At 56.4% G+C, this 27022-nt stretch overlaps 1 protein-coding gene across 3 annotated transcripts in view; it reads right to left on the reverse strand.

Annotated features, from left to right (window-relative positions):
- Window positions 1–27022, reverse strand: part of ZMIZ1 (zinc finger MIZ-type containing 1) — a 234402-nt gene that overhangs the window by 159538 nt on the left and 47842 nt on the right. For all 3 annotated transcript variants that reach the window (XM_081237855.1, XM_081237854.1, XM_081237853.1), the window contains exon 3: window positions 8948–9043. The gene's annotated coding sequence lies outside the window, so the exon portion shown is untranslated. The remainder of the gene's footprint in view (window positions 1–8947; window positions 9044–27022) is intronic.

Here is a 27022-nt window from a genome sequence, read left to right on the forward strand (position 1 = left end):
AACTTTTCTGGGGCAGGAGTGGGCAGCTGCCCTGGCCTCTTCAGTGGCCTTTGGCCTCTGACCTCTAGACCTCCAGCTACTTGTTTTCTAGCAAGAGGCCTTGACAAAAAAGCACTACTGGGTTTTATTCCCAGAACTTCAGGCACAGCTGAGTAGAGGCTGTAGGAATCAGCCCTTCCCTGGGGATCAGATCACTGTCTTCCCCCACTTTGGGCAGAGTCACTTTCAAGGAGCCATGCTGAAGCGACCAGGACAAGGGGAGAAGCTGAACAAGGATGGATCTCAGGCCTCAAAGGCAGAACTTCCCAGGGGTCAAAGACGAGGGACAGTGTGGTACCTCTGCAGAAGCTGTGGCATCCCAGCCAGGCAGGGTAGTCCCTACACCAGGGGCAATGTGATGTCAAACCATGGAAGCAGCACCCAGAGTAAGACACCTTCAACCCCCCACCCCAGTTTTGGATGCCTGGATCCTTAAAAGTGTCAGGTTCTGGGTGGGATGAGAACTCGGTCCAGGGGCTGTGGGACCACCCATGGTCTCCAGGGGAACCCAACCCATTCCGTGTGCCTCACGAGCTGGGGACCCACCTGTCCACAGGTGAGGATGTGGTGGGAAAGGAGAAGTTAGTGGCCTGGCCCAGTGAGGGGAAAGAGGTTTGAACAAAGGCCCTCAGCCCGGGGCACAGGTTATGGGAGAAGCGTCTCAGGTCTCTCTCAAGGTTGCTTGGCAAACAGGCAACTCAGAAAGCAAACAGGCCAGAAAGTGCGGAGGGCCCACCATGGACAAAGGCCTCTTGTAGCTCAGTGCTGGGGAGGACTGCGAACAGGAGGTGGTCTGGGCTGACTGGGGCTGGGCCTTGCCTGAGATCACCCTGGACACGGGAATGGAGCTGGGATCCAGGTCTCCTCCTTGCTCCGTGGGCAGCCCAAGGGCCTCCCCAGGGGCTGTGCTGGAAAGGTGACTGCTCACTTGGGCAGGGGCTGACTTTGGCTTCACCTCGGCTGCCCAACGCAGGACACTGATGACATGTCCACACTAGTCCAATAAAACAGGCCCTATGGGGCTGTCTGCGGGCCCAGCCTGATGCTCTTCCTGGAAGCCGTGAAGCTTGGGAAGGACCAGGTTAAGGAGGCTAAAGCCTCAGGTCTGTGGGCCTGAGGTGGGCAGGGTAGAAGACAAGCCAGACTACAGCCTGGTGGGTGGCCAGGGCACCAGTTACCAGGGAGAGTTACTGAGACAGCCATGGGGCAGTAGTGAGCCTCCTGACCCCGGGGGCATGCAAGCTGAGGCTGGAGATACACAAGCTTTAGAACCACCCCTGGCCAGAATCCACATTCAGTCATGGGTGGCAGGATGGCTGGCCTGTGTCACCAGCTCAACCAGTGGCCACCCCACCTCCATTCCTTTTCTGGATTGGAGTTTTCCAGCTGTATCAGAATGGCCTTGAGCTCATTAGCCCATGGGACCCTTACAGGTTGAACACCCCCAAATCCTATCACAACAGAGACAAGGTCCGACAATGCTCTGTGTGGCACTGATGGCAGCTCTCTGTGCCCCTCATCCCGGGCACCTAGTAGAATCGGCCTCAGTCCATCCGGGGAAAGTATGCCTAAGCTTCCCCAGAACCTAGGGCAGCCTGTGGAGTCAGCCACACCCTGATCCCCACCCAATGGCTGCCTCTCCCTGGGCCTCAGCCCACCCTGAGATGTTGCTGATGCCAGCCTGGCAGTGAGCATCTCCACGGCCAGGGATGTGCTTTGTATTGAGCACAGACCTGGCACAGACTTGGTTGCCAGGAAATGTCTGTCAAAGGAAGGAGGGACAGAAGCAGCAGAAAGGAAGGGGGATAAACAGACACTTGAACCCAGGCGGGCTCTCAAAAGCACCGCCCCCAAGGCCACCATAGCCCTCCGCCTCCTCCAGGACCTGGGGGACTGTGCCCTCTATAGGTAAGACACAGCGCTCAGGTCAGGTAAACATGGAGGAAGGCCGAGGGAGGCCCTACTTGGGGCATTCCCTTGGGCTCTGCTGCCTGGGTGGGCTCGGAGAAGGCCCTCAGATGTCCGGGCTCAGGGTCTCTGCACTCTGCCCACATCTGCTCTGGAAGCCTGGCTCTGACTCCAGCCTCTCTGGAGGACAGGGACCCTCGTCCCAGCTGCTTGGTCCATGAGGGACTCAGTGATGTCTCTCAGCTCCCCTGAGGTCCCCTGCCCAACGCTGAGGTTTCGTCTTCTTGGAGTGGCAGTGTGGCGGGACATGGCTGCCTCATGACACGAGCACAGGGTCTTTGCTATGAAAGGTGATCCTGTCCATCCAACAGGAGGAAAATATGTCACAGGTATGGAGGTCCAGAGAGGTTCTGGAAGACCTGGTGTGCGGACAACCCTACCCCCTTGCCTAGCCCAGGTCCCGGCACACAGTAGGTGCTTAATACCTATCTGCTGAATTAGCCAATGGCTTGCTGGATGCATGACAATGGGCTGACCTGGGCTCTCCTGCTGAGGGGCCAGGACTCAGCAACACGCTCTAGGGGACATCACAGGGGCTGCTGCATCCACATGTGTCCCTCTTTGGCCTTTCTGAGATGCTCCTGGACAGAGGATGCCCTCCTTGTTTCAGGGCTGGGCGTGTTCTCTGTAGTCAGCAAGCCCAATATCTTTTCTTGACAGATGGAGGTAGGGGAGGTCCAGGGAAGGTAGGGGGTCAGAAGCAGTGGCCATTCCCCAGGCCAGGCCTCCCCACACCAAATCCAGAGGCCCGAAAACTCCAGGACCTGGCTCAGGGCTGCCCTCTGTCCAACGTCCCTACCAGTGTGGCCCCCTCCCCTGGCTCCCTGTCTCAGCCTCCTGGCTGCAGCTGGCCTGAACTGCTTACTTAGACAAACAGGGAAGGCAGCCACGTGACTGGTTAAGGTTTCCTGGACCAGGGAGAGACACACACATACACACACACACACACACACATGCACACGCGCACACACACACACACACACACACACACAGAGCCACTTGCGGCAGGTCAGGTGATCATGCGGTCCAGCAGGCCGGGACTGGGCCAGCTCAGGTTTCCCTGTGTCTGAAGGACAAGGGACCGGGCCTGCCTTTCTTCACCTAGAAGAATGCCTTCTCCAAACACTTGTTTTCTGCTTCCTGGACGCGTCAGGGACGTGCTGGATGGGAATAGAGCAGGGGGGGGAGGAGGGGAGAGAAGGAGGGGAGGAACAGCGCCCAGTCCTCGGCCTTGTCTGGTGTTTTCCTTCCGCCCTCCCCACCCAGAGGGCAGATGCCTGCTGGGAAACTGTGGCCGCCCAGCTGCTGAAGGCAGGGAGAATCCCAAAGCCCAGCGTTGGATGTAGGGCAGGAGGGGAGCCGGGGCTCAGAGGGGAGTCTCCCAGTGAGTTAGTGACAGGTCTGCCGGGGCTTGCTACCCGGAGCAGCAGTTTTGAAGCCAGAGTCCATGGTCTGGCCTGGGGAGCATCCAGGGTGGGAGAAAGGGTGGGGGGAAGGGGGTGTCTAGTCCAACTTGGTGGGAGCAGCTCTACCTTTACTCTGTCATTTGGGAAAGGTCTGGGGGCCAGGGTCTCGAGGGCTCTTCCAGCTTTGGGGGTCTGTGCCTCAGATGTTCCCTGAGAACAGCAGGCCTGTTCATCTCCACAGCCCCGAGACCAGCCCTCTAAGGGAGAAGGAGGCCACATCTCTTGACAGGCAGGGCTGACACCTTGCTCCAAGGGGACAGCCACAAGCTCTGTGGGGCTCTGCGTCTGGCTCCCACCCTGCCCTGGCCTCAGGCCTGACCTCCATCACCCCAGTGGCACAGATATCCACTGCAGAGGCACCTCAGGAAGCCCACAGAGAAATAAGGGGTGTGGTCGAGAGTTCTAAAATGAAAGCCAATTCCGACCAGGCCCCCTCACTAAGCTAAGCCCTTCTTCATATATTATCTTACTGAATCCTCACAACCCTACAAGGTAGGTAATGTTGTCACCCCACTTTATAGATGAGGGATCAGCAACCTGAAGTTCACACCGTTAAAAAGGGGCAGATCAGGGGCTCCCCTGGTGGCGCAGTGGTTGAGAGTCCGCCTGCCGATGCAGGGGACACGGGCTCGTGCCCCGGTCCGGGAGGATCCCACATGCCGCAGGGCGGCTAGGCTAGGCCCGTGAGCCATGGCCGCTGAGCCTGCGCGTCCGGAGCCTGTGCTCCGCAACGGGAGAGGCCACAACAGTGAGAGGCCCGTGTACCGCAAAAAAATAAAAATAAAAAAATAAAAAATAATAAGGGGCAGATCAGGAGCTGCACACAGATCCAGCACCCATGCTCTTAACCAGTTCCCACCGTACCAGGGCCAGGCCCCCAGCACCGAGCAGGAGAGAAGGAGTGATGGAGAAATGGAAAGAGAAGGAAGATGGGGGAGGTGACAAGGGGAAAGAGGGCAGGAGGGAGGAGGGGAAGCAGAGAGAGGGAGACAGAGCCAGAAAGAGCAGAGGGAAACAGGAAAGGGAGAAGGAACGGCTGCAAGAGGAAGAAGGGAAGGAAGGAGAGGAGGTGGGAATGATTCGCAGGGAAGGGGCAGGGGATGAAGGAAGCAGGAGCAAAGGAGGAAAGACAGACAGGGGTCAGGGAGGGAGTGGACCTTGGAAACCAAGAGACAGAGGGAAAGCAAACCTGCCCACCCGAACATTAAATACCCAACAGGAGATGAGAAATCAAATGGGAATTACTGCGGTAAAAACATAATTAGAAACTTGATTGAAGTTAAACAGAATTTACATAACACTGCAAATTAACTTTACACGGAAACTATTCACTGGGAAGGCAATGAAAAGGCATTTCATTAGTAATCTATATTTAAACAATAGGCACAATGGAGCCTTCTGATGAGGAACTTGGTGCCTTCAACCAGAGAGAGTGCCAAAGGCTGCAGGAGAACAGAAAGGCAGTGGATGCTCCAAGAGGAAGTGGGTGGGGTCCAGGATGGGATCCCTGGGCCTGCACATGGTGGAGGTGGAGCTGGGTGGACACAGTGGGCCAGATCAGATTCTGGTATAGGTTCTGCCCTTGGCTTGCTGTGTGCTCCTGGGCAAGTGTCTTACATTCTCTGGGCCTCTGTTTCCTCATCTACAAAATGGGGATGTGGAACAGGTGGTTTATATGAAGGCGCATGCAAGTCTAGATATTCTAGGAGAGACTGGGAGATGGCAGAAGGCAGCGCTGAGCGTGGGCTTGGGGTCCAGATGGACCCGGTTCAAAGTTCTACCCTGCCACTTATTAGCTGTGGCATCATGCAAGCTTCTTCCTCTCGGGCCCTGGTTTATCCATCTGTTCAATGGAGATAAGTCCACTCCCGCTAGATGTCACCCAGGCAGTGGAAGGATTTAGGGAGAGACTGGGTGGGGGCAGGCTTAAAGGAAAGTGAGTCTAAAGGCACAGGATTACTTGGCCCATATGCCTGGCACACTAATTAGATTACCCACAGCCTCCTGCCACTGGCCTGCCACAGAGCCATGCATCATCAGAGCGGCTTCCCATGGCTCCCCCAGTTCCCATTCCGGAGTCAGAGGCACACCTCCCTGAGGGATTCTGGGGGTCACCAAGTCCCTGCCTGGCTCCATCCTATACTCAGTACGGAGAAGTCTCCTGGGCCTTTGCCACATCCCACGCACATCGGACTGTGTTCGCTGGGGCAGAGGGGCTGGCCTGTGCCCCTGCAGCCTGCTGGCCGGCCACACGCTCTCCCCTCACCTCCCATTCCACCTCACAGCCCGGTTGAACCCCTGCCCAGCCTCTGGGCAGCAGCTGCTCTCTGTAGCCTTCCCCGACGGAGCTGTGGCCATTCTCTCCACCGAGAGCTGAGTACTGGGTGCGAAACACCACCGGCGCACAAAAGGCTGACCCTTCCCCACCCAAACACGCGCGCGTTTGCCCACTAGAGGTAGTGAGTTCCTCTGCTCTAACTGAGCGTGAGCGGGCAGCTCTGACACACTCATAGTCCAGGAAGTTTTGACAGTTTCTTTTAAGATAAAGGATCCAGGTAGTGCTTAGAGATTCAATAGGAAGCTGTTGGGTACCCTTCCCCTGCCGACAGCTCCTGAGCTGCTGCCTTGAGCCCTGTGTTTTCAGACAAGTGCTCTGGGCAAGGGGGAGGTCTCAGGGGCCCAAGAGCCCCAGAGGGATGGTGGGAGGTCAGGAGAGGTAGGCGAAGCTCCTTAAAAGAAAGTGCAAAGCGCACAGACATCAGCTGAGACCAGGGAGTGCCAACCAGGGTGACAAGGAAGGTCCCCAGACATGGGGTCATTTATTATACAGCCCTGCCAGACACCCATGGGCCCTGGCCTCTGTGTGGCCAGGTGTACAGGGGGGAGCTGCTCTGGTCCCTCCTCCCTCTCCACCACCCCTCTCCAAATATGGCTCTGTCACTGAGGCTTCTGAGCCTTTGTTATGCTGTTCCCTCTACCTGGAGTGCCCTTTCCCCGATTTGCCAGCAAAATCTTCCTGGTTCACGAAGGGCCTGTTCCCTCAGCTCTCCTCCTCCCTCCCTGGCTGCACCTTCTCCATCTCCTTTACTGCCTCCACCCCACCTTCCCTCCCTCTAAGGGCTGGATGCCCCGTGACTCAGACACAGGCTTCTGAAGCGCCCTCTCTGCACTCACTCCCAAGATGACCTCATCAGCCTTGTGGCTTGCGACACCATCTATACACAACAGCTCCCACATTTATATCTCCAGTCGGGACTCCTCTCTGCCTCTCAGACTCATATATCCAATTGCCTTCTCAACCTTTCCACTTGGATGTCTCAAATGCATCTCAAACCTAACGTGTCTAAAACACAGCTCCTTGGCTGCCTTCAGCCCTCCCTGCTGTCATCCCCGGCGGAGAAAAACAGCCACCTCTCTTCTCCCAGTGGCTCCTGCCCCAAACCCAAGAGCCTTCCTGGACTGTCCCCCCTTCCCTCATCCTCCAGGTCTAATCCATCCACAAGCCTGTCTGCAAGGTCTCTGAAATACAGTCAAGACTTTGATGCTTTCCACTGCTTTCCCTGCAACCCTAGTCCAAGCCACCACCACCTTCTACCTGGATATGGGCAACAGCCTCTCAGCCATTTCCCTGCTCTTCTCTTGTCCAACTACATGAGCGGGTCCCCCAGGATCTCTCTGATTTCCCCTCCTACGTCCACTTCCCTCCAGCCACATGCATCCCTGCTACTTCCATGAACGTGCCAAGTGCACCATGGTTCACTCCCTCCTTGCATTCATGACTCTGTTCAACTGTCACATTGTCAGAGGTCTTCCTTGACCATCCTTTGTCAAAGAACACTTTACTCATGCTGTAGTATCTGTTTCTTTTTTTTTTTTTTTTTCCCTTGGCTGTGCCGCGCGGCTTACAGGATCTTAGTTCCCTAACCAGGGACTGAACCTGGGCCCTCCACAGTGAAAGCACAGAATCCTAACCATTAGACAGCCAGGGAAGTCCCTGTAGTCTCTGTTTCTTTAGTGCCTAATTTCCCTTCTTAAAACTTGGCATCATCTGACACGATATATCACATTTTAGGCATTCATTGTCCATGTCTCCTCATGAGAATGTAAGCGCCACAGGAAAGGGAGTTTTGTCAGTTTTATTCCCTGAGGTGTCTCCAAAACATCAAGTGGTTCCCAGCAAGGAGACTTTCTCAATAAACAATTAGGGCATGAATAAATGAACAATGCCACCTCCTCTGGGAAGCACTCCCTGAATGCCTGCCTGCATTACCAGCACGTGGCCCCTCCTCCCTTCCTCATGCAGTCTCAGACACTACAGGGGCCTTGAGCACTGACCTTATGGAATTGAGCCTGGCTCTGAGATCACGTATCAACCTCCATCGCAGAGTGCACCATCTCCAGGGCAGGGCTGGATCTGATTCATCTTCAAAACCCAGCCTTTAGTGCAGGGCTGGCCTGGTATAAGAGCCAGTGTGTGTCTGATGTGTGAATTAATGAGTAAATGGACGGTTGGAAGAATGAGCAGATAAATATATATAAACAAATGAATAAATGGATGGATGGATGAGTGAATGGAAGGATGGCTGGGTGGGAGGATGATAGATGGATGGATGGATGGATGGATGGATGGAAGGATGGTTGGACAGGAGGGAGGTTGGGTGGGAGGATGTACAAATGAATAGATGAGTGGATGGATGATGGGTGTATAGATGGATGGATGGGTCCCACCATGGGCACACAATAAAGACCGGTGGTTTATTGGGCTCAACAGCCAGACTTCCCTGGCCAGACCAGTGTAGTGTAGTCAAAGCACAGAGGCTGACAGAGCGAATAGGATAAAGCTGAGCTGCTACGGTGTGGCCAGAGCTTGCTGTGTGAACCCCTGCAGGCCCATTAACTTCCCTGTGCCTTGGTCTCCCGGTCTGAAAATGTAGATGATAATTCTTGCCCAGAGCTGCCAGGGAGATCACTCTGGAGTTTCAAATCCTGCCACAAAGGAGACCGCAGTCACAGCTCCAGTGAGACACATCTCCAGCCAGGGCTGCTTTGGAAAATCCTCCCTTCTCAAACCCTGTCTGGCCCTACAGACACTGTGGCCTTAATGCTATACCCCCAAGGGCTAGGACCCTTGGCTATGCCCCCAGAGTTCAAACTGAGCCAGGTTGCAAAGATGGCTTAACTCCAAATAACAAGGAGGCCCAAGTGGTTCACAGAATCCTCGAGAATTGGAGTCAATGGAGGACCCATTTTAGAGATGGACAAACTGAAGCCCAGAAGCATTTTGTGCTGGACACACACAAGGTATTACAGAGAAGCTCGGAAGCCCAGGGCAAGAAGGGCTGGGCGAAAAGGCTGATAACCCTTGGCTCTGGCCCTGCCCCATCACGACCGGTTGCCCCGCCTTGCCCCGGCCAGGTTTCAGGTGAAGGGGGCAGTGCAGCCCAGGCATCAGGGCGTCGGGGGTCTGGTATTACCTTTCTAGGTCTGGCAGCTGAGTGATGGACGGCGGCTCTAATCCTCACACCCCTCGCAGCATTGGTCTGATGCCAACGGGCCTCCTCCTCCTCGTCCTGGGTACGCAGGGAGAGAGACAGAACACGTGTGAGTGGCCAAGGGCACAGGCGGCAGCCCACTCCCTCCCACCTCTGTCCCCACCTGCGGGCTAATCTTGGAGGCCTCTTGGGCCACTTAAGCATGCCCCGGGATGCCTGATTTATCGGAGCCAGCTGTCTTCCCCACCCTGCGGTGCAAGCCACCTGGCAAGCCAACTCCTCCTGGTGGCATTCTTAAAAAAAACGTGCAATCTATGTAAGTTTTGTTTTTTCTGGGGCTCGGGGGGCCTTTGTGCTGTTGTCTTTTTCTTCCTGGTGAGAAAGGTAGAAAGCCAGGGCCTTCCTGTGCGGCCCCAGGCACGGTGACAGGGAGAAGCTGTCGGGGGTATTTTTAGCCGGGCCTCTAAGCCCTCGGTGTTCTCTCTGCACCATGCCTGGCTTCGGGGAATTATCTCACACGGCCAGCCGGTTGGCAGCCACTTCCAAAGCCACTCTTCGACCCCTGCCTGGGTTCTTTCCTCATTAGGAATCGTTCACCGGATCTCTGACGAGCACCTGGCGTCATTTTATGTGTGTACACCTCCTCGGAAACCCAGCTCACGGCCCGCTCATCCCCTCCTACCTGTGGGGCTGGACGGTTCGCCTAAGACTGAGGCCCCGGGGCTTCCCTGGGGGCGCAATGGTTGAGAATCCGCCTGCCAATGCAAGGGACACGAGTTCGAGCCCTGGTCTGGGAAAATCCCACATGCCGTGGAGCAACTAGGCCCATGAGCCACAACGACTGAGCCTGTGCTGTAGATCCCACGAGCCACAACTACTGAGCCTGCCTGCTGCAACTACAGAAGCCGGTGCACCTAAAGCCCCTGCTCTGCAACAAGAGAAGCCACTGCAATGAGAAGCCAGTGCACCGCAACAAAGAGTAGCCCCCGCTCGACGCAACCAGAGAAAACCCACACGCAGCAGCAAAGACCCAACGCAGCCAAAAATTAATTAATTAATTAATTAATTAATTTTTTAAAAAAGGACTGAGGCCCAGAGTCCTGGAGGAGGCCCAGGAACAGAGTTTAAAGCAGAAAAGAGCCCCGGTGTCCCCCAAACTTCAGGCCTTCTCCTATGCCCTTCATGACCCTGGGTCCAAGCTGAGTCCTGTCCATATGATGACTTAATTAATACTTGCCTCTACTTCAATGCACTTTTTTTTAGCTCTAATGAATCTGGCCTTGTCCAAAGGGAACATATCTGTGAAATCACGGGTTTGATATGCTAGTTATATATTTCTAATATACCTTAATAAATATACAACTAATGAAACAAACATCTATGTTCTTTCAGGTACTAATTCTAAAATCGTGTCACAGATTACCAGAGTTATGTGGGCCAAGCTCTGGCAAACTCACTATCATTTATCATCCCTCTTCTTGCACGGAAGGAGAAAGAGGCGTGGGGGAGGGGTGGTTGGCCAGAGGAGTCCAAGAATAGGTTAGCAAGTCAGGCCAAGGGAGGTAAGGGGGTCAAAAACATGGTATGCTGGAAGCTCTTCCTACTGTCCTTCCCAGCACTGGGCGAGACCATTCCTTTCCCCGAATGTGAATTCTGCTCTGAGAATCTAGGTGGACAGGCACAGGGCCTTGTGAGGTATTTGGTCTCAGGATGGGATATTCCAACGGAGGGCTACAAGCTGGGCAGAGCCCCAGGGTCCAAGCAGCCTCCGCTCCTCTTCCCAGCAACTTCTGAGGCCTCTGGTTCACCTCCGCCCCCTTCCACCAGGTTCCCCCAGGCTGGCGTTGGTCAGCAGGGGCTAGAAGCTTCATCCCTTCTCCAGTTAAGATTTGGAAGCACAGAGCACACCCCTGAGCCCCGCAGCCTGAGCCCTCGCTCCTCGGCTCCCGTGGGCTTTTGGGTGGCCTCTGGCACTCTCTGGGCCTGGGTCTCCCCACGTGTGCCTTGAAGGGTAGACCCTGGTGATCCTGGAGGCTCTGCCTCACAGCTCGGGGGCTTCACTGAGCTTCTCCATTTTCTCCAGCTCGGGGACCCCTGGCTGGGCCCCGGTCCCATGCCCCAGCTGCCCGCCCCTCCCGCCCAGAACAGGATGTGGGTGTCAGGAGGTGAAGGAGAGTGTAGGGTCGGGGTGGGGAGTGGCCTCAGGACTCGACTTCCTGCAGCCTGATCGCTTTACCACAGTCAGTTGGGCCCAGGACCGCACAGCTGTGAGTTATAAATGTCCCTGTCAGAGCCCGGGCTGGGAGGCCCTGCTGCGGGTAGAGGCGCCAGGGCCCACGGCGCCCACTCCTCTGGGGGCGTCCCCAGGCGAGGGCCCGTCCTCCAGAAGGCCCTCCCCAGGCATCCAGCCCTCACGACCTCTGGGCTCTCTCGACCCCTCTCTGAGATGCCTGATGCGACAGGGTCTAATACCACCTCCCCTGCCTATTCTTCACCCCTCCAGGTGCAAATCTTGTGGTTCCAGCTACCTCAAGAGCTCTCAGAGGGCAGGGGCCATCCCAGGTCTCCACCTACCTGATACTAAACCTGGGGCTTGGCGCAAAGCCAGCCCCCTCGGCCACAGCCTCCAGGGCAACTGTTCCAACTCAACAGCCTGCTTCCCACGGCCCCAACCGCCCCTTGCGCCTGCCTGCCCAGCATGGGGGGAGGGAGGAGGTAGGGGATAGGGCTCCAGTCTGCAGTGCAGGGGCCCTCGGGCCCTGGGCACAGGCCTCTGTGCACTGAACATCCAGGGTCTTCTTCAGGAGAGGGTCCCATTCTCCCTGCCTGCCCTCCTTGGGGCTCCCTTGACCTGGAGTGTGGAGTATAGACCACAGTCTGGGGTGCATACACAGCTGGCCACAGGGCAAGAAGTTAGATCCCTCCAGCCGCAAGGCCGCATCCATCCTCCCGGGGGGCCACAAGGTGGGCAGCACAGGGCCAGGCCCCAGAAATATAATCAAGGTAACGGGAATGAGCAGGGGACGGTCCAGGTTTGCAGGACCCAAAGCTTATACTGTTTTGGAGATACATATACAATTACAAATACTTTTTTTTTTTTTTTTTAGCTGTGCCGCACGGCTTACGGAATCTTAGTTCCCTGACCAGGGATTGAACCCGGGCCCTGGCAGTGAAAGTGAGAGTCCTAACCACTGGGCCGCCAGGGAATTCCCTACAAATACATGTTCAGAATGAGAAAAGAAATAGCAAATTCCTAGAGCCTTAGGAAGCCAGGCCCCTTTAAACAATTTACCAGAAATGCTTACACAGAAATGCTCCTGATGGCAATCTGCCACCCTTCCCCAGCTAGAACCCTGCCCAGCTGCCGGCAAAACGTCCACCTTCACCCAGGCGGTGCAGGGGCGGAGCCTGGGGGCTGAAGCTGCATGAGCTTCCCATTAAGTCCACCTCTAAACAATAATAGTGCTGAAACTGATAACAGCAATGCCCAACATTAATGGACCTTTATCTGGTACTAAGTCCTTTCTGTGAGTTAACTCATTTAATCTCAACACAGCCTATGAGATAGGAACTACACCATTTTAACAGATGAGGACACAGATACAGCAAGGTTAAGAAAGCAGCCCAAGGTCACACAGCTAGAATATGAACCCAGATAACCTGGCCTTGGGGCTCTTATGAGCCCTCAACCACTCCTCTTTGCTACTGCTCTGGAGGGCCCAGGAGTCCCCCTCCCTCAGAGGCTCTGACAGCAAGCAGCGACCAAAAGGCCGACAGCTGAGCCCCCTTCTGAGAAAACCGTTCATTCATTCCACGCCAATGCTTACACCCAGCACCAAGATCTTGGCTGTAAACAGGGGCCTCCTGCTGGCCTCACTCGGCCCAGGGCACACTGGGGTCCTCTCTGTGGGCAGAAGTGGGCACCCAACTTGACCTTCTAGGACCAGGGGGTGGGGAGTGCCTGAGAAATGGGTCGGCCTGTCCCCGAAGAGACCCCAGCAGGGGTGGGAGGGGCAGGGTCTGTTGGAGATCACACAGCAAGCTGTCCCACCACTTCCTCATTTACAGACAAGAAAAAGGTGCCTTGGAGAGGAGTGACTTTCCGAGGGTCACCCAGCAAGTGGGGACCCCACGTGAGGTTAGAGCTAGGCTCTGGAGGGGCGGGGCAGGTGGCCTGCAGCCTAGGGTGGCCGAGGCCCGGCGCTCGTGGGACAAGCTGGCCAGGCGGCAGTGGCGGGAGGAGGCCCCCTGCCTTTTGGCCTCCTGAGAGCAGCGCCTTTGTTCTCTCTTTGTTTTCCATCTGCCCGCGCCCCTGTGGCCTTCCAGGCTTCCCCTGATTGTGCACAGGGCGATAAAAGGGCAGATGAGCGGGAGATCTCTGGTGGCAGCAGGTCACCTCGCACAGACACCGTGGCGGCAGGTGGGAGGCCGAGGGGGGGGGGGCCCGGGCCAGGAATCGGGCTCACCACCAGCTACACCGAGTGCTCCTCTGAGGGGTTCTGCATGTGGCTCTCAGAATCCCTTCAGCAACCCTGGGAGGAAAGCACAGCGATCTCCCAGTCTACAGAGGAGGGGACTGATGCTCCAGAGAGCGGCAGCCAGGACCGGAACCCTGGCCTCGGGGATTTCCAGCGGGCCGTGCTGACCCTGGCCCTGACCTGTCTCCAAGCCCAGATGACACCTGGTCTAGTGGAAGCCGTTCTCCCTTTACGTCTAGAACTGGCTATTTTCAGACTGTCCAGGAAGAGAGAGTGGAGTCGTCAGAGAGAGTGGTGAGACTGGGTCTCACCCACCAATGCCTGGGGAGGCAGGCTGGCCAGGGAGCCCAAGAAGTCACCCACACCTGGTCAGGCGGTATGAGAGGGAGCAGAGTCTGACTTCCTGGCCTCCCTGAAACGAGAGTCCCGTTTACTCTTTTTTTTGTTGTTTTTTTTGTTTTTGTTTTTGTTTTGCGGTACGCGGGCCTCTCACTGTTGTGGCCTCTCCCGTTGCGGAGCACAGGCTTCGGACGCGCAGGCCCAGCGGTCATGGCTCACGGGCCCAGCCGCTCCGTGGCATGTGGGATCTTCCCGGACCGGGGCACGAACCCACGTCTCCTGCAAAGGCAGGCGGACTCTCAACCACTGCGCCACCAGGGAAGCCCCGAGAGTCCCGTTTAAACTGCCTCTAGGGCAGAGGAGTCCTCTGTGGTGGGCTAATTCCCACTGACCACAGGGCTGGGGAGAAGGGCGTGATGCAGAGGTACTGTCGGCTTGGCCATGAGATAGGGAAGTGGTGGCCTACAGGCCAGAGACTGGCCAACCCTGCCCTCGGGTTCCTGCTGCTGACCCCAGCCTCGCCGCTTGGCCCCTGACCTGTATTCTCAGACCCTCCACGAGTGTGTCCCTGACTTCAGTTATTAGAAACTTTAAACCACATCATGTTTCATCTACATCGTTCACATATTGTCCTTTAAATCACTTTGCTTTGAACCAATCACTTTCGTTTTATTTAACCTAATCTAAAGCAATATTGTCTGTAAAATCACAGGTTTGACGTACTAATAATATTTGTTCGTAATTCACATGAAAATAAACACATAATGTTACGATTTGAGATTCAGACCCTCACACGGGTCCCGGTGGTCCACAGTGTACAAGGCCTGGGCTGGGAGAGTGAGCCACGGTAAGTGAGGTCAGGAGGCTGTAGGACAGAACCCTGGCTGGCTGGGGAAGTGGGAGGAGGCAGAGGTTCCCAGAAGGGCATGTGGAGGGTTTGCTTTGGGCCATGGGCTCAGACCAGACTACTTCTTTCTTCCACTTGGGCTGGACTTTGGTCCAGATATTTCTCCAGCTGCAAACAGAGCCTGCAAATTCCTCCTGACAGTAGCTCTACACAGAGGGAGCACTAGAGGAGGAGCCCAAACACCTGGGTCGGGGGTCATCTCTATCACTGTCTGACTTGGGGACGCTGGACCTCTCTGAGCCTCAGTTTCTCCATCTGTACAGAAACAGTGGATGAGCCAATGGTTCCTCCCAGCTTTATCGGTCAGACTGCAGCCCCCCTGAACCCTGGTGATGTGTGGTGATCCATGTGACCTCTGGGCTTCAGACAGACCCTCTAACCACCTATGTGGACCTCCCTGGACTCTTTCCTCCCACATCTGATCGGGGCCCTCAAGTGGCATCTGGGGTGCAAAGGGGAGACAGGGCCAGCATGTGTGACAGCTATAAAATTAGATAATCAGCTAATCACCAGCGAATTAGCATCCCATCTTTACATAGAACAAATATAGTATTTACGTAAAAGTTGTTAGGAGTTTCTCTCTTTTTAATTAGCAGAAATAAATGCAAAATGAATGGTAATTAGGCAGCTGATGGATTCGGTAGTACAATTATGCTTTTGCAGCAGTGCCCCGGTCCTTAAATGCTGTGTGCTCCGAGGAATCAGAGGAGCCTATTTATATAGTTTATTTATAAAACAAAGTTAGCAGGAACAGAGGGGCGAGGCCTGGGCACTGCTGGGGGAGGGGTCGTGGCGGCAGGGGCAGGGCCCTGGGAGAGGAGCTTCTGTGCCCAGGGAATGGGGGGGGGATGGTGCTTAGCACTAGGCTGTGAAAGTGCACCACCATGGCCCCCACATGTCTATTTCAGGCCCCACATGTGTCGCTGGGAATGGCCTCCCTGGCAGGAAGTAGGCTAGAGCAGTGTGGAGGGGCTGGGAGCAGCTGTTCTGTGCACTCCTGTCTGTCTCTTTCCCTCCCCGGTCCCCACTTCTCTCTTCTTTGCTGGCCCTATCTCTTCACTAAGCACTTCTCTGTGCTGCACCCTGAGGCATATTCTCTATAATGCTCTCCCTTTCCTCCAGGGAATCAAGGGGAAGCAGGTCTAGGAAATAATGCACCCAAACACAGTGGGTTTAAGTTCCAGATCAGTGGAGCATCCAGTGGGAGACAGAGGCAGGAGTCTTGAGAGGAGGCAGCCCAGAAGAAGAGACAAGAGTTGGGTTTTGCAGGACGCATAGGAGTTTTCTGAGAAGTTGGGAAGTAGCAAAAGGACCTGCATGTGCAAAAGCCGGGAAATAAAAACAGCATTCTGCAACTGTAGCAAAGAGTGCCTCAGGGCCGTGGAGACTGGAAAAATAAGCAGGGGCCTCATTTCGATGAGTCTTGGATGCCAGGCTAAGGGTTTGGACTTAGTCCTAGAAGCTGTGGAAAGGTCTGAATCGAGGAAGTCGGGCAGCCCCTTCCCACTCACAGTTCTTTTCTGAGCATCCCCTCCCCCACCCCAGAGCCGGGGGAGGGCCAGGTCGACAGGCCATTAGAGGCAGCTGGTCCAGCTCAGCAGAGCGAGCATGGAGCAGGAGGCTAACCTGATTAGGAGGGACAGGAGGTTTGTCTGCAGGGAGGAAGGGAGGGAGGGTGACAGCTCTGAGGGCCAAGGGAAGGGGGGCACGCTGGGCCACTCTTGGGTCTCCTGAGTGAGGGGCCTGTCTTCCCCTACAACAGAGCCCCTGCCCTGCCCCCAACCCTAACTGCTGGTGGGGAGGGGAGCCAGCACTGCCTGAGAGGCCTTGCCCCCCATCTGGGGTTCAAACCCCAGCTCCACCACTGCCTTGCGCTGTGACCTTGAAGAGCCATTCCCAACTCTGGGCCACATCTTTGTCTGCAAAACAAAGGCCTGAACTAGACTCAGGGAGAAGCAGTGCCCAGTCCAGCTCACAGCCCCATCCTGGAGAGTTTTACGGGCATGGGGTTAACTTTTAGGGATGTAGGTGAGGCAGGCACTCCAGTTTGCCCCAGTCCCAGCTGTTGCCTCCTGCCTCACCCCAGCCCAACTCACGGGCTTGTGTGGCAGCTGACCGTCCCTCTCCAGTGACTGCCCATGACTCAGGCCGCCCGGCTCAAAGTTGGGAACAAAAATTCCTGTCCACCCAAGCCCTGGGGTTACTACAAAACTCAAACAAGCCGTGATCCCGGCAGTGATCTGAAGGGCAAAGCCCTGAGCAGTGGTCTGACTTTGACACTGGAGGTTGGGAAGGGTTTCACAAAGGGAAGTTTCACGCTTCCCAGTGGGGATAGCTCCCTCACCTCTGAACCGCCCCTTTAAAAAAGCAGCAACCCAGCAGCCCCATCAAGGTCTGGAAACCTGAGCTTTGCCTGAGCTGTTACCTGCTGTCACTCAGGACCATGCTCTGAACTTGTAAGGAAAGACAAAGATCACACCGCACTGCTTCTCTGCTTTGTAAGTTGCGCTCCTGCCTTTGGCCAAAATCAATACAATTCCCCGCTATGACTGTTTCACCAGCACCAGGGGCCGGGCCCCTGGTGATGACATTCCACCCCTGGAGGAGGATGCTGAGGGTCCTGCTTTTCATCACACAGCCTCAGCCCCACTGCAGCAGCTGTGAAATGTCGGGCGGGGGTGGGGTGGTGATGGGGGGCAGTGTGGGCGGGGAACAAGGGGGCTGCCCAGAGCTGCTCTAAGTGCCTCTCCAAAGACAAGCCCAGTGCTATTCATCAACTGGTTTTCAGGGCTGTGAGGAATCAATGGCATTTGTGCTGCAAACTCATCATTAGGACAGGAAGGACTCTGCAATGGAATTGATTTGTTTAAATATAATATCACAGTTTAACAGAGAAGCATGGGGGTGGGGAAAGGACCCAGGCAAACAAAACACAGGGACGACCCAGAGGACCAGAGAGGAACCAGCCTTGAAAAATCTTCCAACACAGCGGCCCAAACCCACGCCACCCCCTGCCTCCCCCAAAACCCTGCGTGGAGGAGGCCAGAGTGGGCACAAGCCATGACCCAGCGGGAGGCGGTTCAGGCCCGGTCTCAGACGTGCCCAGGGGCCTAGCTGGTCACTGCTGTGTTGTTCGTGCAGGTGACTTTGGCTCCATGAATGTCCGTTCAACAGAACACACTTTTATCAGGCACCTGCTGTGCCTGAGGCACCTGTGAGGGGCCGTGGGGGAAACAGAGGATAAATCCCGGGCCCAGCTCCAACAGACAGGGTGCACAAGGCAAGTATGCAGGTGGCAACACGAGGCCAGGGAGGGCTGGGCTTCCTGGGATTTTAGGAAATGAGGGAGAGAAGTGCTGCGAAAAAAAGGGCAAAAAGGGCATAAAGGGGACGGTGAGGGGCAGAAGTGGAAGGTGCATTCAAATAACCAGGAGGAGCCCATTTGGAGGAGAGGGCCCTCATCTCATGGATACGGTACCCACCAGCCTGATGAGGACGGTGTTGATTAAGCGGTCCCTCACCTTTACTGGCACCAGGGACCGGTTTCGTGGAAGACGATTTTTCCACGGACCAGGGGGTGGGGTGGCTCAGGCGGTAATGCGAGCGATAGGGAGCGATGGGGAGCGGCAGATGAAGCTTCTCTAGAAGCTCCCCGCCCGGTTCCTAACAGTCTGCGGACTGGTATCAGTCTGCAGCCCAGGGGTTGGGGACCCCGGTGCTGATGATGACAAAAGCTGGCTTTATGGATCTGAAAATGTTCCAGGGTCCCACAAACATGTGTCATTTCAATGAATCTCACCATCTTGTGAAGAAGAAACTATTATTACCCACATTTCACAAGAGTTCAGTGACGACCTGAGGTCACACAGCTAGTGAGTGATGGAGCTGGGGTCAGACCCCAGAGACTGTGCACTAACCTCTGTACCTCCTGCCCTCACTGGGGCTTGTCGTCCATGTGAGCTGGGGATAAGATGGCTTCTGCCCACCGGGAGCTGGGGCATGAGGTGCACTGAGCAGTTCAAGGGGGAGTATGAGGAATGGTGTGGGCTGGGCCACGCACGGGGCTGATGTTCTAGTCACAGGCCCTGCTTGGCCCTACAGTCTGGGTGAGGCTGGAGCACTGGGTGTAGAACTGGCCTGGCACTCAGGGTGCCCGGATACCTCACACACCTCCTCTAACCTCTCCCAGAGGGCAGGAGTCCTGCGTAGGGAAAGCAATGGGCTGGGTCCTGGAAAGGCATGTCTCGGGGGAAGAGACCCCCATCCCCACCCCTCCCAAGCCAAGAGAGGCTCAGCCTTCCTCTGAGGGTGGGGACGGCTGACTCAGTCCTTGGGGAAGGACCAGCAGCTCTGGGCAGCCTCACTGAGCTCGAGAAGGACCTTAATGTCAGCCTCTGAATTTGCACTTTATCCCTGGTGACAGTGGGGAGCCAGGGAGGGTAGTGGCCGACTGGGAAGGGCTCAGTAACTGAGAGGCAGGAAGAGAGTTAAGACCTGAGAGCCAGCAGAGGATGGGGGCGCTGAGGGGGACACAAACCCAGAGATGGCTCGGAGGATCTAATCGACCGTGGGGGGAGGGAGAGGAAGGTGCCAAGGACGACCCGGGCATCTCCCCCAGCCCTCTGGGGGCTTGGACGCCCAGCTTCGCTGAACCAGCGGCTGCCTGAGTCAATACGAATTGACCAGGATCCCAAGGAGCACTGGGCCCCTCCCCCCAGGAAGCCCTGACCTGGGGGAGGGCGCTGCTGGCCGGCAGGCCGCCACCAGCTCTGCTCTGTCCCACTGCTGACCTTTCTCCTGTGTCAGCACTGCTCTCCATCAATGCACCGGAAGGGCCGGTGCAATCTCTCTCAGCTGCCTGGGGCCAGGGCTGGGGGCGGGGGCTCACTCAGTCTTCCTTCTCTTAAGGAAGAGCTTTCTAAAGCCTCTAGAAGGCTGGGAGCAGAGGTGCCAAAGCCCTCCGTGCAAATCGGGGAGCCTGAGGCTGGTGACGGGCAGCTCAGGACCCACCAGCCAACTGCAGGCACAGCCCTGGGCACAGAGAGCCCATGGGGTGCGACCCACACCCCTCCAGCTGGCTGAGGGTAGGAAGCTGGATGGGGAGACTGGAGTCAGGCCGCAGGGGATGGGCAAGGATGATCTGGCGAGAAGGGGCACCTATAAGGTGTGGGAAGGGAGCAGGGGCAGGACAGGGCTAAGCCTCAAAGCCGAGGAGGGGGGCCAGGGGGGCCAGTGGGTATAGCAATGGAATGGAGGATTAGATGGGGCTAGCTCGTCAACTGTCCCTGCGGGCCTGGAACTGAGAGGTTTCTAGGATGTGAAAATTTCAGTGCAAAGCCGAATGGCTGATCACCTAGCAGGGCTGAATCTGAATTCTGGTTTTCAGCGCTGCCACTTTCAGACTGTGTATGACCTCTCTGGGCCTCGGTTTTCTTCATTTGGAACATAGAGCTTACAGGAGTACCTTGTGTAGGACTGTCACGAAGATTAAGTTAAATAATGTCAGTAAAGTGCTTAGCCTCTAACACAGCATCTGATAATAATCATTCAACCAAGGGCAGTGGCCACTTTTATTACCACGGATGGCTACGACTAGTCTGACCATTACGAGGACCAGCGAACACACACCAAGGGCTCACCCCATGCCAGGCCCTGTCCTAAGCACCGTACCGACAATGCTAATTTAATCTCACAATGCTTATTGGGAGGGGCTATTATTATCCCCGTTTTCAGATGAGGACACTGAGGCGTGGAGGGGCTAAGCCACCAGCCCAGGTTCTCAGAGTAGGTGAGAACGGAGCCCAGAAAACCACTTCCATTTCCATGGGGCTGACCCCACAGCCAGGGACTCATGGGCCAATGCCGACACAATTCTGATCACACTGACCAAGGGTAAGAAGTGGACAAACACTCAGGTGGGGCAGGCCACGCTGGACATGCACAGGAATGGGCAAGGGACCCCTGTTTTTGAGGAGATCAAGTCCCCAGTCCTCTGCCTAGGTCTTTAAGACCTTCCTCTTCCAGTCCACACACATCAACCATATGTATGAAGTTTCCAGGGTTGATTTACAAAGCAAGAGAAAGGAAAGCCCCCAGAGGTGCTCAGGCTTTCTCCTGACTGGGTGGCAGGCAGCTCTCTTGATCTGACACCTGCATGTTACCTCACTTCATTCTTGTAATGACACTACAAAGTCAGTTATGATGCCCATTTCAGAGATGAGAATACTGAGGCTCAGAAATGTGCTAAGGTTGCACAGCTGGATTTAAACATGCTCAGCCACAAAGTCTGGGCTCCTCTTGGCTGCAGGATGAACGTGCACTGTGAAGGTAGGAGACCACACGTTGGACATCTGTGTTGGGCATGGTACAGGACTCAAGGTGAGCACTGGATAACTCTGAGGAGGAGGGGTACTGGGAGAAACTCCAGCAGCTCAAGGAAGGGGCTCAAGCATCCAGGGGCAGAGTGGCCAGTCTGGCAGGGTACTAGACCCAGGGAGAAAACACGGTTTGGGCAGGGGCCCATCACCCCAATACCTGGGGGATAGGTAGGCGTTGCAGAGACCCCTCTTCAGGCTCAGGAGCTGAGCATGCATTGCTCTCCCTGCTCTGACCCCTAGGAAGTCCTTGGCACAAGGAACCGAATGCTCACAAAGCAATTAGCTTCCAGCACCCAGGAAAAAGGTCGCCAAGGCAGGCAAGCAGGCGCTGGCTGAGCAGGGGCCCTGAAAAGTTGGGCCCGGTTATTTTTAGCATCTTGATTCAAGAGGGAGGAGGCCCACCTCTCCACCAGGTAAATGTCAGCACCGCTGGTGGACCCGCCAATTAAAGTAGCTGGAGCCGAGGAGGAGAGACAGTGACTTGGGGCCTCTCTCTTGGGCTCCTCGGCCCCAGAAGCTCTCTTCCTCCACCTCCTCTTCCCAAGCCCTGGAGCATCTGCTTGTGGCTCTGAAAAGAAACCATGGCTCCGTCCCCAAAGGAGCTTGACTAGGGCCTGGAATCCCGGGCGAGTCTTGCCTTGGCCACGTGACGCTGGCCAAGTCTCATGCCGTCTCTTCTCTGACTCTAATTCCTCCCTGGAAAATGCGCCCCTGCTAAGCCCACCTGCTATTTTGAGGGTGCAGGAGCCAGGGCTCAGGAAGAGGCTTTGCCATGAGGGCAGCTCGCCCTTCCTGCTGTGGAAGGGCTGTTGTATTATCCCAGGAAAGAATTCTGGGCTTCCCGAGTGGGAACCAAAGCTGACAGAGCCGGAGCCAGCTGCTGTGCAAACTGCTGGGGGGATGTATGAAATCCTGGGTACCAGGAGTTGAGCTCCCAGGCCAGTGGCTGCTGCTCTGCTGATAGGAAAGGTGAGAGAGAGGCCACCTTGGGTCAGTGGAGGCTCAGCGAACACAACCTGGGCTGAGCCCAGGGCTACAGGGAGGGGCTGCACCCGTGGGGGCACCAGGCACCCACAGCGCCTGTAGCAAATCACAAGCCTGGTACAGCACACGTAGCTCAAAGGCTCACCTCCTCTCTGTCAGGCTCTGAGTGCACCCAAAGCCTTGGGGAGGGCCACCTACTCCCATCCTTGCCCCACACAGCTTCTCTAGAAGAAGGAAGGAGGCAGTTGGTCACAGGAAGGAGAAGGGAAGCCCATCTCTCAGCCCACCCCCTCCCCCACCAAACTCTCAGCTCTGGAGTCCACTCTGGGTGTTGGACCCTTAGCCTGCAGGAGAGTCTGCCCCAGGGGCTGAATCCCCCATCCTCCCAGGCTGAGGGAGAGCCACCAGCTCCCGGGGGAGCCTAGGATCCTGGCACCTGCTCACATCCTCCCCAAAGGCAGGCTCTCCCACTGAGGTGCTGCCCTGCTGTGGCTCCCAGGTGCCCAAAGCTCCGAGGAGATCTGACAGAAACAGGCACAGAAGGGGGCAGTGAACCTCTCAGGGATGTTGAGCACGTTAGAAACACAGTACCAACTTCCTCCTCCTTCTACCATCTGGCCTCTAGGGGGCATCGCCAACCTTATTTCCTTCACTGCCCAGTCGTGGCTCTCCATCCAGCCCCACTGAATCTGTCCCCAGTGTGCCTGCCTCAAGGCTTTGGCCCAGCTGGACCCTTTGGTTAGAATGCTTTCAGTTCACAATCATGTTCATTCTTCAGGAACCAGCTGGAACTCCCCCTCCTCCAGGAAGTCCGCCCTGACTCCTGAGTCCCTCGGAACCCCTGGAACTCACCCTAGGTATCACAGACCCAGCAGCCTCCCGCGGACTGCAGGCCACTGGGCACCCTGCTGTGGCTTGGCCAAAGGGGCTGATGAGGGGCACGGGTGGCCCCTGGTTTCCAGAGTCCACTTTCCTTCCTCACCCCCTTGCATCTTGTCAGCTTTCCAATTGAGGCCTGACTCCAGAGCATTCTCTCTGCCCTGGCCTCTGGGCCTGCAATCTCCAGACCTCACTGGGCTCTGTGGGTAAACAGATGGGAGGAGAAGCCCTAATGGTAGCAGGTCTCGGCAGGAGGTAGTGATTACAAGAGGCGGAGTACAAACGAGGCTTAACAGAGCCAGGTCTGAGGGCGCCCTGCTCAGCTCTCCACAGATCCCCAGAACTTCCCCAGCTCCACACTCTCTGCCCCCAGCTCCTCAGGGGTGGGTCCTGCCTTTCTGCAGACCCCGCGCCCCATGGCTGGGTCATGAGCACTGCTGTAGGTCTTGGGCCCTGCTGGCATCTACACCCGCCAAGCATCTGAAGCAGTTCAGGGTGGCAGTGAGCGCAGCTGAAAGCCTGGAGTGACATGCTGGGCCACTTTGGGGTGTACCCTCCTACCTCTGAGCCTCAGTTTCCCCATCTGTACCATGAGAGACTGGGCCAAATGATTTCTAAAGACCATTCCTCTCCCAGGTGGCCGGGCTGCTATGACTCAAATAAAGAGGCCACCCTTGCAGCCCCACCCAGTGTCTGCTCCCTCCCCGTGAGGTCACGGAGGTTTAGGACCTAGGACACAGGGCATGGGCGTGGCTGTCCACACCCTAAGTGTGTGGCTCCTGAACCAGAGGGAGACAACCTCCAGGACTCAGTGGGGGGTGGGGGACGACGGTGAGCAAACATCAGGGGGAGGGAAAAGCACCCGTGGTGAGTAACACCCAAGGAATCCTTCTCAGCGTAGTTTACCAAATCCCAGTTTGTCCTCGGAGAGCCCTGTTGGTGGCCAAGGTCAGGGGTCTCTGGGGTGTGAGTGCAGCCCCACACACCTACATGGGTGACCACACACAACAGCAAGGCTCCCACCAGACTCTGGGAGAACCGGGGTTAACAGACCAGCTGCCCCCTCAGCCCCCAAAAGGATGCCTCCTGTCTAGCCTGTCGGCCTCCTGCACCTGCCATGATGATGTTGCGTGACCTTGGGCTGGGCTCTGGGCCTCTCTATCCCCACCATGTCACTGAACAGGTTTGTCCATGTCTCCCTTCCAGCCCCACCTCTGGGCTGATGTCAGGCCTGCATCAGGAAGGGGTGCAGACAGTGGCAACAGAAGGTGGCACCTGGGCTCTGCTCTGGGGCAGCTTCGCATTTCAGCATTTTGCAAGACTGGCTTTCCCCTGGGAAAGAGCCCCAGCCCCTGGCCCAGGAGACGCCCCACAGGTGCCTGGGTTGGTGAAGAGGAGGCAGTGAGCTGGAGGTCTGGCCAGCTGGAGTACACAAGCCCCAGCCCTGCCCCTCCCTGATCAACAGTCTCTGCGTGAGCTGTGAGCCCCCGCTTGCAGGCCAGGGCCAGCCCACCCCTCATGGCCTTCACAGAGGAGCTGCCACTTCTCCACTGCCCCTTTTGGCTCCCTACTCTCTGCAGGACCAAGGTCAAACTCTGTGGCCCCCAGGAGCTGCCTCAGCGCCTGCTTCCAGTTGTGGCTGAATGAAGCTGCCTCTCCAGCTGGACTCCAGACCTACCCCATCAAGTTGTGCAGAAACCCCAGGAAGACCCTACTCCTTCACTCCTCTGTGGAGGGATCTAGCCCCCTCCTCCAGGCAGTCTCCTCTGGCTGCCTCCTCCAGCATGGGGGAAGAGCTGCCCATCCCAACTCCTACTGCCTTCACCTGCTGAGAGCACCCATCTAGCACACGCTGCACTGTAGACTGTGTGACCTCCACTCAAGCCCAGGGCTGTGCTCGGCCGATGCTCAAAGATTCACTTTTGAATGCCAGTGCCTAGCACAGTGCTGGAGCCCAGTAAGTGTTTGACCCACTGTGGCTGACGGAGTGAATAGTTCACCCAGCAAACACACATGTACCTACCAGAGACAGTTTGATGTAGTGGGGAAAACACATATTATTGTGTCAGGTAAAACTGGACTGAATCTCAGCTCCACCAATAGCTCTGTGACCCTGGATACATTTCTTAACCTCTCTTTGCTTTATGAGTTTCCTCTTCCACACAGTGGGATAATCCCAGCTTCCCTGGGTTGTTGAGACCCTTGAGAACACTGCAGGTTGTGAATCCTGACCTGTCCCAGCAGAGCCTCTGGCTTTACAGACCAATGAACAATTGTCCAGAGAGGGACAGCGACTTGTCCGAGGTCACACAGCAGGCCTGCAGCAGGACTGAGGCTTGAACGAAAGTACTGCTCAGAGAGCCCGTGAGCACAGTGGCCCACCCTGCTATCCCAGAGGGCATCCCACATCGGGCAGGAGTGACCAACGGGCTATGGACTATTTCCAGCTCCAGGTTGGGGTAGGGGCTGCAGGGTCAGGGCTGGCTGCCGAGGCAGGGGCTGGAGAGGCCTCCTGGGCTGCAGGCAACAAATTCCGGGGAGGGAGAGGAGGGTGTGCATTCTCAGCTGGTGCTGGATACTGCCAGGTATGCCACATGGGGGCCCTGGGATCCCAGCTCTGTGTGGCCATGGCCAGGCCCGCTGTGAGCTGGGCTTGGCATTCAAGGTCTTCAAAGCCAGCCCCAAACCCGCCTTGCGACACGTAGCCCTGGAAACCTGTTGACTGACAGCTGATGGTGTTCATGCTGTCAGTATGAAGCCACAAACCCGGGGCTGGAGGGGCTGGCCAGGGAGTGTGGCTGTCACCCCAGGTCCCTGCCCACGGAGCTCTCATCAACAACTGTTTGGGATCGCCATATATGAAACCCAAATCCAGGCCAACCCCAATCCTCGCTGTCCCCCTACAGCCTCTCTGAAATGACAATCCAGCCAAGTCCCTCCCTGTGTGCCCACACCCCTGGGGATCAGCTCCAACACTCACCCCCGCCTGCTCACCCACCGTCAATGCATACGCTGTGGAGCACTAGCCTGGCCCCAGGCACTGCTGCAAGGGTTTATGTGGCTGACTTCATTGAATTCCTCACAACTCAGTGGGGTCGGTTCTATTATCCCTATTTTATAGATGAAGAAATGAGGCACAGAGAGGTTAAGCCACTCATCTGAAGTCACAAAGACAGTAGTGTGGCAGTGTTGTAAAACCCCAAAGCCGAGGCCCAGAGTCCATGCCCTTCACCACGTCAGTGCCCCGTGCAGTCATCCACCAAAGGTGTTCTGAGTACCTTTCATGGAGTGCCAGCCAGAGGGGGCAGCTGTCACGCCCCTGACGGGTCATCCTCTGTGTCCAACCTTGCTGGTTGTCACGTCCCAGACCGGTTGAGGCCTTCTCACCTCTGTTTGTTCTGGGCCTTGCCTGAGCCTCAGCACCACACACTCCTGGCTCCAGTCCACCAGGTGGAGGGAAGCGGGCCAAGTCACCCACAGGTAGGGGCAGGGCTGGGGCTTGTGTACTCCAGCTGGCCAGACCTCTGGCTCACTGCCTCCTCTTCACCAACCCAGACACCTGTGGGGCCTCTCCTGGGCCAGGGGCTGGGGCTCTTTCCCAGGGGAAAGCCAGTCTTGCAAAATGCTGAAATGCCAAGCTGCCCCAGAGCAGAGCCCAGATGCCACCCTCCATTGCCACTACCTGTACCCCTTCCTGATGTGGGCCTGACCTCAGCCCAGGAGCTAGGCTGGGGGTTGAACTTCTGAGTCTCTGTTTTCCAGTCCGGTAAAGGAAATAGGACGGTTCAAGGGCTTTCTCATTGGTCTGATGGGGTGTGAAAGAGCTTACACACTCTAGAGAACTCTACAGTACAAGAGGTCATTGTAGCTACTGGAGGGGTCACAGGGCAAAGGTCGGGAGGGAGGGGCTGGGGTCAGAGAAGGCTCCATGGCATCTGACCCACAGGAGTGAGTTTGCCAAGCAGAGAAGGGCAGGCAAGGGGCAACGAGGCAGAAGACTCTGCAAATAAAACACAGAGCAGCCCCCAGCCCCCTCTGCCCCTGTGGATTTGGAAAAGCACAAAAAAAAACAGGTTTCTGAAGTATGCAGGGA

Source organism: Mesoplodon bidens (genome assembly GCF_964165515.1).
Source record: "Mesoplodon bidens genome assembly, chromosome: 1".
NCBI lineage: Eukaryota > Metazoa > Chordata > Mammalia > Artiodactyla > Ziphiidae > Mesoplodon > Mesoplodon bidens.